This window comes from Lynx rufus, unplaced genomic scaffold (assembly GCF_022079265.1).
Source record: "Lynx rufus isolate CCGP_SWC_20201006 ecotype Redwood Valley unplaced genomic scaffold, mLynRuf1.p SCAF_6, whole genome shotgun sequence".
Taxonomy (NCBI): Eukaryota; Metazoa; Chordata; class Mammalia; order Carnivora; family Felidae; genus Lynx; species Lynx rufus.
In genome coordinates, this window is record NW_025814878.1 from 125,534,810 (window position 1) to 125,544,126 (window position 9,317).

Below are 9,317 nucleotides of genomic sequence, written 5' to 3' on the forward strand. Positions count from 1 at the left end.
TAATTTTTAAAAATCAGATGCTTATGTTTCACTTGTTAATTAAAATTAGATTTTAATTAAAATTAAAAATACACTGTATTTTCTTTCATGTAAATCATTTTTATTGAGGTTTACTGCTTCTATAAAATAAAATACATCCGTTTTAAGTGTAAGTTTCATTGACTTTTGACAAACTTTTACCCCTGCCAACAAAATCACCTTAATCAAGATAGAGAACATTTCCATCATCCCCAAAAGTTACCATATGCCCCTTTTACCAGGCAGTTTCTCTGCCCCCCCTCTAGGCAACCACAGACTGCTTCTTGTTGCTGTTGATTAGATGTATCTTTTTTAGAATTCATATAAACAGAATCCTACAATACGTACCTTCTTCTACTCCACGTGTTTTTAGATCAATCCATGTTGTATGAATCAGTCGTCCCTTTCTTTTTCTTAGTATATTCTGTTGTTATGATGGATCACCCAGGTGAGACTTAAGCATTAAATGTTAATCATCTCATGTCTAATAGCAACATCGTGATTCTTGGATACCCAGGATAAAGACTCCAAGGTGGGTTCCAAATAGAAATGAAACTTTAATTATTTCAGTAAGTGACTGATAATGACACAAAGGTTGACTGGATTTAGATCAGATTGGCTGTTAGGCATCAGGTATGAGAAACAACTCTCAGATTTATAAGATGGAAATCAACTGTTCACTTGCCAATTTGAAGTCTTACTACTGCTGTTGTACTTAATTTCTAAATATATAAAATTCAGATATAAAAATCTTAAGGATTTTGGCATTATAATGTTGAACCATGTAAAATTGCTGCTTTTGTGGGGCAAAACCATTTGAATTACCAGCAATTTTATATATTGTAACTTAATTTATCATTTTGTTTTTCAATATGATTTCATTGATTTTGCTGAGTGGAAGAAACCGAAGAGTAAGATTGAAAGGCATACTTGGGTTTCTAGTAGAAGAGAGAAATAAGTGGAAAGGAGAAGTGGGGTGGTGGGATTGGGGAAAAGTAGGATAGTATGGAAAAATGTAACCAGAGTGCCCGTTTTAGCAGCACATATGCTAAAATTGAAATAATACAGAGGCTAATACAGAGAAGATTAGTATGGTTTCTGGGCAAGAATGACACGTAAAATGTAACCAGGGTTCTTTACAGATTTTTAAGTATAATATCAACTACTGCAAACTATCCATTAAAATATAGATGTAGATGATAAGAGGCTTTGTTTGATCCTTGCATGTTTCAATTTTCCATGCTTGCCTCTTTGTGTTTCAGACTCCTTCACTGGATTATGGCTCCTTGAGAGCAGGTTTTACATTTTTATCAATATAACCCCCCACAGTGGTTGTCAATTTATTATCTTAAATTTTGACAAAAGCATTTGCAAGCCCCTGTCATTTAATATCTAATTTTTGATTCATAAAGTACTGATACTAATAATTACTATAACTGTTACCCATTTTACCTGTTTATTTAATCCTATTTCTGATAGTACCTTCTTGCCTACATTTATGATCTACTGGCTATAACAGTATTCTCTCCTGAAGTCTTTTAAAAGCACTAAGGATAGCTAACATTTATTGAGCACTCACTATGTAGCAGACTCTGTTTTGCACATACACAAACACACACACACACACACACACGGTGTATGTAACATAAAATTGACCATTTTAGCCAATTTTTTATGTTTATTTATTTTGAGAGAGAGAGAGAGAGTGTGTGTGTGTATATATGAGTGGAAAGAGAGAGTGTGTGTGTGTGTGTGTGTGTGTGTGTGTGTGTGTGTGTGTGAGTGGAGGAGAGGCAGAGGGAGAATCCCAAGCAGTCTCTGACAGCCTGTGCGAATGGACCCCACGAACTGTGAGACCATGACTTGAGGCAAAATCAAAGTCTGACGCTTAACCAACTAAGCCACCCAGTCTCCTCTACCATTTTAGCCATTTTCAAGTGTATAGTTCAGTGGCATTAACATTCATGTTGTTGTACAACTGTCACTGCCATACGTTTCCAGAATGTTTTCATCATCCCAAACTGAAAATCTCTACTCATTAAACAGCAACTCTCCGTTTACCCCTTCTCCCAGCCCTTGGTAACCACCACACCACTTTCTGTCTCTAGGAATTTGACTATTCTAGGGAAGTCATGTAAGTGGAATAATAGAATATTTGTTTTTTTGGTGTCTGGCTTATTTTACTTAGTGTTTTCAGGGTTCATCCATGTTGTAGCATGTATCAGCATTTCATTTCTTTCAAGGCTAACTAATATTCCATTGCGTGTATATTCCATATTTGTTCGTCATTCATCTGTTGGTGGATGTTTGGGTTATTTCCAACTTTTGGCTACTGTGAATAATGCTGCTGTGAACATGGCTGTACAAAGATCTGTTTGACTCCCTGCTTTCACTTCTTGTAAATGTGTACCTAGAATTAGAATTGTTGGGTCATAAGGTAACTGTGTTTAATTTTTTGAGAAACCACTACACTGTTTTCCACAGGGTCTGTGCATTTTACATTCTGACCAGCAATGCCCCAGAGATCCAGTTTCTCCACATCTTTGGCAACACTTGGTATTTTCTGGTGGTTTTTTGTTTTTTGGTAATAGCCATTCCAATGGGTGTGAAGTGGTATTTCATTGTGGTTTTGATGAGCTCTTTATATTAAACATATTTAGTTCTCAGAAAACACTCTGACACACCACTAAATACTGATATTATCACCATTTTAGAAATGAGGAAACTGAAGCTGAAGGAACTCAGTAACTTTCTCTCATTCTCAAAGACAGTGGTGGAGCTGGAGTTCTAGTCTAGGCAGTCTTGCCCCAAGGTCCGTGCTCTTTCAGTATTTCTCTCTCATAATTACTCATGCACTGCTTCCATCTCCGACTAGGTTTTAAAATTTTTTGAAAGTAAAATACATAATGCTTATCTTTGAATCCCCAAAGTGCTTCGTATGATTCCTTGAATAATGTAGGTAATAAATGTTTGTGGATGAGAAAATTTAGGCATAGAGATGCTTAATTATTTTCCCAACATCATACAAACAACACAACAAAGACTGGAACTAGAGCCCCTGCTCTTAACCACTATACAAACTTTTATTTATTTATTTTTTTTTTTGATTTTTATTTGTTAAGTAATCTCTACACTCAACATGGGGCCCGAACTCACAACCCCAAGATCAAGAGTTGCATGTTCCATCAACCAAGCCAGCCAGGCACCCCTATACAAACTTTTATTAACTGTGGATACTTTTTAATGGATTCCCATCATGTTAATGTCTGCCATTTCATAGCAGTCTCTGTATATCCACCAAGTTCTCTGAACTCCTTTATAAAATCCAAAAAAAATGAACATTTTGCCGCCTGCCATTTTGTTAAATTCAAGCTGATCCATAAATGAACTTGCTTTGTATCTTGATACCCTTTAATTGTGCACCAAAGTTCATTGCATCAATCAGCTTTACATTTCACATGAACTCATAAAAATCAAAATCTCACAGCACCTCCCCAAATTAAGACTGCTTGATAGTTAAATGATAGATTCTTAGAGAAATCTTAGCCAACGTAAGGAAATTGGAAACAACTGAGGAAAAACTCAGACCTGCTTAATCCCCTGTCTGCTGCTTCCCATTTCCTGCTTATCTTGAGGAGGAGGATGTGGGTATGGTTTTTCAATCTATCATAGGATAATAGTGCTAATGCTGAAACTCAAGAGAGAAGGGATCTGTGAGCAGAAAGAAATTAAGGAAGCTTCTCAAATATTCAGTCTTGGTTGCTTTAATGTACTTGTTGTCAAGGTGGCTGCTGTGCAGAGCCCAGGACACTGATTACATTCAATAGGAAACTTAACTCATCACTCAGAATTTAATTAGATCAATGATCTCCAGGTATTGGCCACTTTTGAGTAAGGCTGATTGGATAATCTCAGGCCTTTTAGTGAAAATTAGTTGTCAAATGGTAAATTTTACATAAGATGTTTTAAATTGGCTTTGAAAAATATTTTCTAATCACCTATATATTCTATCACACAAATATTAATACTATAAAAGTGTGTGTAGGGTTTTTACCCATGTCTTTGAGGATGCTTTCTTTTAATGTTTAGTGAGTTCATAAAGGTCCAAGAGGTCTGATGTAAAGCTTTGTTGCGTTGAGTATAAAACAACAAAATCTACTTGTAGTTGTTTGAGTATATTTATAAGGCTAATTTTATGTAGCTTGCTTTTGAGTTGTTATAATTGAGCCAGCAGGTGTGTTAATTACTAAACTAAACCTCACTTATTTGTTACATTAATGATTGTACTTCCTACTCTGGTCACAAAATTTGGGAATTTGGTGTAATGGAAAGTCCTCACAGCTTTTGGATATTTAGATTGGGACCAGGATTTGTATTTCTGTCTTTCAGGAAAGAAAAAAGTAAGATTTGTCGGATGTAAGGGGCTGCATGCTAGATTCATCTTTACTGAGTAAGTTGAGTCAGTTTCCATTCAAAAAACCGGTATGGCCACCTAAGAGAAAGGATGCTGCCATAAAATAGAATGTAAACTTCTAAGCTTATTTTTAGTTCTTTGGTTTAGTGATAAAAGGCAGGAGGCACTTCCACTTTAAAAAGTTGCTGCACATAACATCTGGACACTATTAAATTAAGGAAGGCTGCAGGCTCCAGAGAGTCCTGCCTTCTGAGGATCATACCTTGTGGCACCAATTAAGGGATTTGGGGTTGGGTTGCTTGAGTACTGTGTTTATGAGGCTCGTTTCCCATAATCATGGCGCTTTGGTAACCCAAGTTGTTCTTCCAGCTCGAAGTCATGATTCCTCTTTTAGAATGAGAAAGCTAATTAAGGGGAGATTTAGGGAATACAGAGAGATGGGCTTTATTTGCTGTTGCTGACACTAATATAAATGAAACACTTTTAAATAATAAATTCTTCACATAATGGAAGGAATACCCTATCAAAGGGACCACTGTGATGAGTCAGATGGATACAGTATAGGTCTGCCTCTTTCTTCACTGTGACCCTGGGTGAATTAATCTTTCCATGCCTCCTATTCCTCATCTGTAGATTGAGAGTAACAGTATGCTCTCAAGGGTAGCTCAGAGGTTTCAAGATAATGTGATTTGCTTCACCTGGTGTCTGATAGATGTTAAGTACTAAGTACCTGCCATTATTATTTGTAGCATACTTGTGAATATTTTCTTTCTGCTCTGCCTCATATGTCTTGCTTGGCTTAGAGACCAACCTCTCTTAGGCCTTCAGAATTCTGTCTGACTATAATATTGGCACATAAGCCAATACATCATTGAAGACTCTGTAAAGAAGTGTATATAGGGAGGTGCTTCACATTACCTACCTCCAGGGTATATATACAGCTGGTACGCACCTGAATGGCTGACCAGTGTAAAAATACTGAAATGCTTCTAAACTGCCTAGTAAATAACTGCTGTCTCCCATTTCGCCCTCTTGCCATAGAGTTTCCTGACTCTCTCCTAGGCACCGCCATGATCCAACAAATAAGGGCTGATGTCTAGCACAGCTGTCAGCTTCAGCGTACCCTGCTCCAGAGCTAAAGCTGGTTGGTGGCTGTTCTGATTAATTGGTGACTATGCAGTCAGCCTCTTCCCCAAATAGAGATAACCATTGTTAGCATGGAATGTATTATTCCATTTCTCACTTTTCCCTATATAGTATGCTCTGTATGTAGGTTGTGGCATTGTGGGAATACCAATCGTGGACATGGTTACACATACTTAAATCAGCCACAGCTGTCTGTAGACAACAGTAGCACAAGTGTGGAAGGGGGAATTGGAAGTATATTGTTGTAAGGGTTTCACACTGTACATGTATAATAGTATTTGAATACAGACTGTGGTAAGTAAATATATATAATAACCCCCAGAGAAGCTGCTAAATAAATAAAACACAGAGGAGTAGCTAATAAGCCATAGTAGGGAGGAAACAGAATCATTAAAAACAATCTAAAAGAAGATACAAGGAAGAAGAAGAAGAGAACAAATAAGACAAATAGAAAACAAATAGCAAGAGGGTAGATTTAAACCCACTCATACTGACCTTATTAAACATTAAGTGTAAATATTCTAAATACTCAAAAGACAGAGATTGTCAAGTTAGATAAAAAGGCAAGACCTAGCTATATGTTGTCTGTAAGAAACCCATTTTAAATATAAGGATACGAGTAGGTTAAAAATAAAAAGATAGGGAAAATGTGTCCTGCTAACACTAATCAAAAGAAAGTATATTACAATCAAAGTAGACTCAGAATAATGAATGCTACCAGAGATGAAAAGGAACATTTCAAAATGTCAAAGAATTCAGCTCATCAAGAGTATGTCACAATCCTAAATATATGTGCACCTCATAAGAGAGTTTCAAAATACGTGCAACAAAGATTGGCAGGACTGAGGGAGAACCAGGCAAATTCACAATTACAGTGGAGATTTCAACTCTCCTCCCTCAGTAATTCATAGCACGGGCAGCACGAGTGAAGAGCAGAAGAGAAGAGTTGCACAACACTGTCAACCAACCTGACCTGACATTTGTAGAACACTCCATCTGGACAACCAGCAGAATATTCTTTTCAGACACACTTGTGATAATGACCAAGATCACATTCTGGGCCATAAAACAACTCTCAGTACATTTGAAAAGATTGAAATCATACAAAATATGTGCTCACATATGACCACAACAGAATTAAACTAGAAATCCATAACAGATATCTGAAGAATCCTCAAACATCTAGAAACGAAACAGCCTACTTCTAAGTAACTAATGGGTCAAAAATTATAAGGCAAATCAGAATGTATTTTAAACTGAATCAGAATAAAAACAACATCGAAGTTTGTGGGAAGGACATTTATGGCATTAAATGCTTAACTCAGAAAAGATGAAATCTCACATTAATGATCTAAACTTCCACCCGGAAATAGTAGAAAAAGATCAAATTAAACAGAAGGAAGGAGACAATAAACGGATGTCAATGAACTAGAAAACTGAAAAGCAGTAAGGAAAGTAAATGAAACCAAAAGCAGATTTCAAGAAAATGTTGAAAAAAATTGACAAGCCTCTAGACAGATGGACCTAACCAGATTCTAGCCAAGAGGAAAAAAAAAGACACAAATTACTGATACCAAGAGTGAACATGGAAATGTTGCTATAGATTCTATAGACTTTAAAATGATAAAAAGGAAGGGGTACCTGGGTGGCTCAGTCGGTTAAGTGTCCAACTCTTGATCTCCGCTCAGGTCATGATCTCACAGTTTGGTTTATGAGATCAAGCCCTGTGTTGTGCTTTGCTCTGACAGCACAGAACCTGCTTGGGATTTTCTCCTTCCCTCTCTCTCTACTTCTCCCCCACTTGAACTCTCTCTGAAAATAAATAAACACTTAAAAAATGATAAAAAAAAGTATTATGAATAATATGCTAATAAATTCAATACCTTGGATGAAATGGATAAATTCCTTGAAATATACAAATCACTTAGGCCCACTTGAGAAGAAACATCATTTGAAATCATCTTATATCTATTCAGTAACTACATTGAATTCAGTTAAAAACTTTCCAACAAAGAAAACTTTAGTCCCAACTTTCCAACAAAGAAAACTTCAGTCCCAGGTGGCTTCACTGGTAAATCCTACCAAATATCTGAGGAGGAATAATACCAGTTCTTCACAAACCCAGATAATTGAGGAAGGAAACTCCCAGCTGTCCCCCTGATAGCAAAATCAGACAAAGATCTTACAGGTAAACTGTTGACCAACAGATCTCATGAGCTTAGACACCTTAACAAAAAGTTGGCAAAGTTTTGCAAACAAATGAATCCAGCAATACGTTAAAAAAAAAAAAAAAAAAAAGCAACAATGTATGATCAAGTGAGTTTTATTCCAGGAATTTAAGGATGGTATATTGAACATCATTGAACATAAAGGTAATTCACTATATTGACAGACTAAAAAAGGAAAATCCTATTATCCTTTCTAGATGGAGGAAAAGCAGATGATAAAATTCAGTACCTATTCATGGTTTTAAAAAACAAAACAAAACATTGTCCGCAAACTAGAAATAGAGGAGAACCTCCTCAACCTGATAAGGGACATCTACAAAAACCCTGGATTTAACATCATAATTAATGGTTAAAGAATGAATAATCTCTTAAGATTGGGAGCGAGACAAAGGCATCTGCTCTGCCCTTTCTGCTCAATGTTGTACCAAGGTCCTAATTGGTGCAATAATGCAGTAAAAAGAAAGAAAGTGTATAGATTAGAAAAGATGAAGTAATGTTGTATTTATTCACAGGTGACATAATCCTCTATGTAGAGTCCTGTAAGGAATTTATTTTAAAAAATCTAGAGCTTATTTAGCAAGGCTATATAGTCAATATACAAAAATCTTATAATTTTTGTATGCTAGTAATGAAAATTAGAAATAGCATAAAAAAACATAAAATATATGTAGAGAGGTAAAATGTGTGTAAGACCTGTACACTGAAAACTATAAATCTTGCTTAGAGAAATTAAAGAAAATTTAAATAAATGGAGATGCCATGCTCATAAATCAGAACACTCTAAATGTAACATACCAATTCTCATTAGATTGAACAATAGATTCAATGCAAGCGCAATGAATTCCCAGCAGGCCCTTTTTAGAAAAAGCATAATGTATTTTTTATTATAAAGTATACATAACATTTATCATTCTAACCATTTTTATTTTATACGTTTATTTGAGAGAGAGCACATGCACATGCAAGCAGGAGAGGGGCAGAGAGAGAGAGAGAACCTCAAGTAGGCTCCGCCCTGTGAGCGCCAAGCCCAAAGTGGGGTTCCATCTCAGGAACCTGTGAGATCACGACCTGAGCCGAAATCATGAGTCAGACACATAACCAACTGAGCCACCCAGTCACCCCAAACCACTTTTAAATATACAGTTCAGTGGCATTAAGTACATTTACATTGCTGTGCCACCATTATCGCCATCCGTCTCCAGAACTTTTTCATTTTCCCACACCAAAATTCTTGTACCATTAAATAGCTCCCTAATTCCCCTCCCCCAGCCTCTGGCAACCACCATTTCACTTTATGTCTCTGACTTTGCTACTCTAGGAATCTCATTTATCTAGAATCATGGAATATTTGTCCTTTTGTGTTTGGCTTATTGCACTTAGCGTAATGCCCTGAATGTTCATCTATGTTGTAGCATGCTAGCAGACTGGCTGGCCTGCTTTGTTTCTTTGTTCCTTTCCTTTTCTCATTCTTCCTTTCTTCCTTTCCCTCCATTCTTTCTTTCCATTCTTTC

At 36.4% G+C, this 9,317-nt stretch overlaps 1 pseudogene; it reads left to right on the top strand.

Moving 5' to 3' along the window:
* The first annotated feature begins 1,042 nt into the window (after positions 1-1,042).
* Positions 1,043-1,166, top strand: LOC124529497 (uncharacterized; annotated as a pseudogene).
* Positions 1,167-9,317: the final 8,151 nt, after the last annotated feature.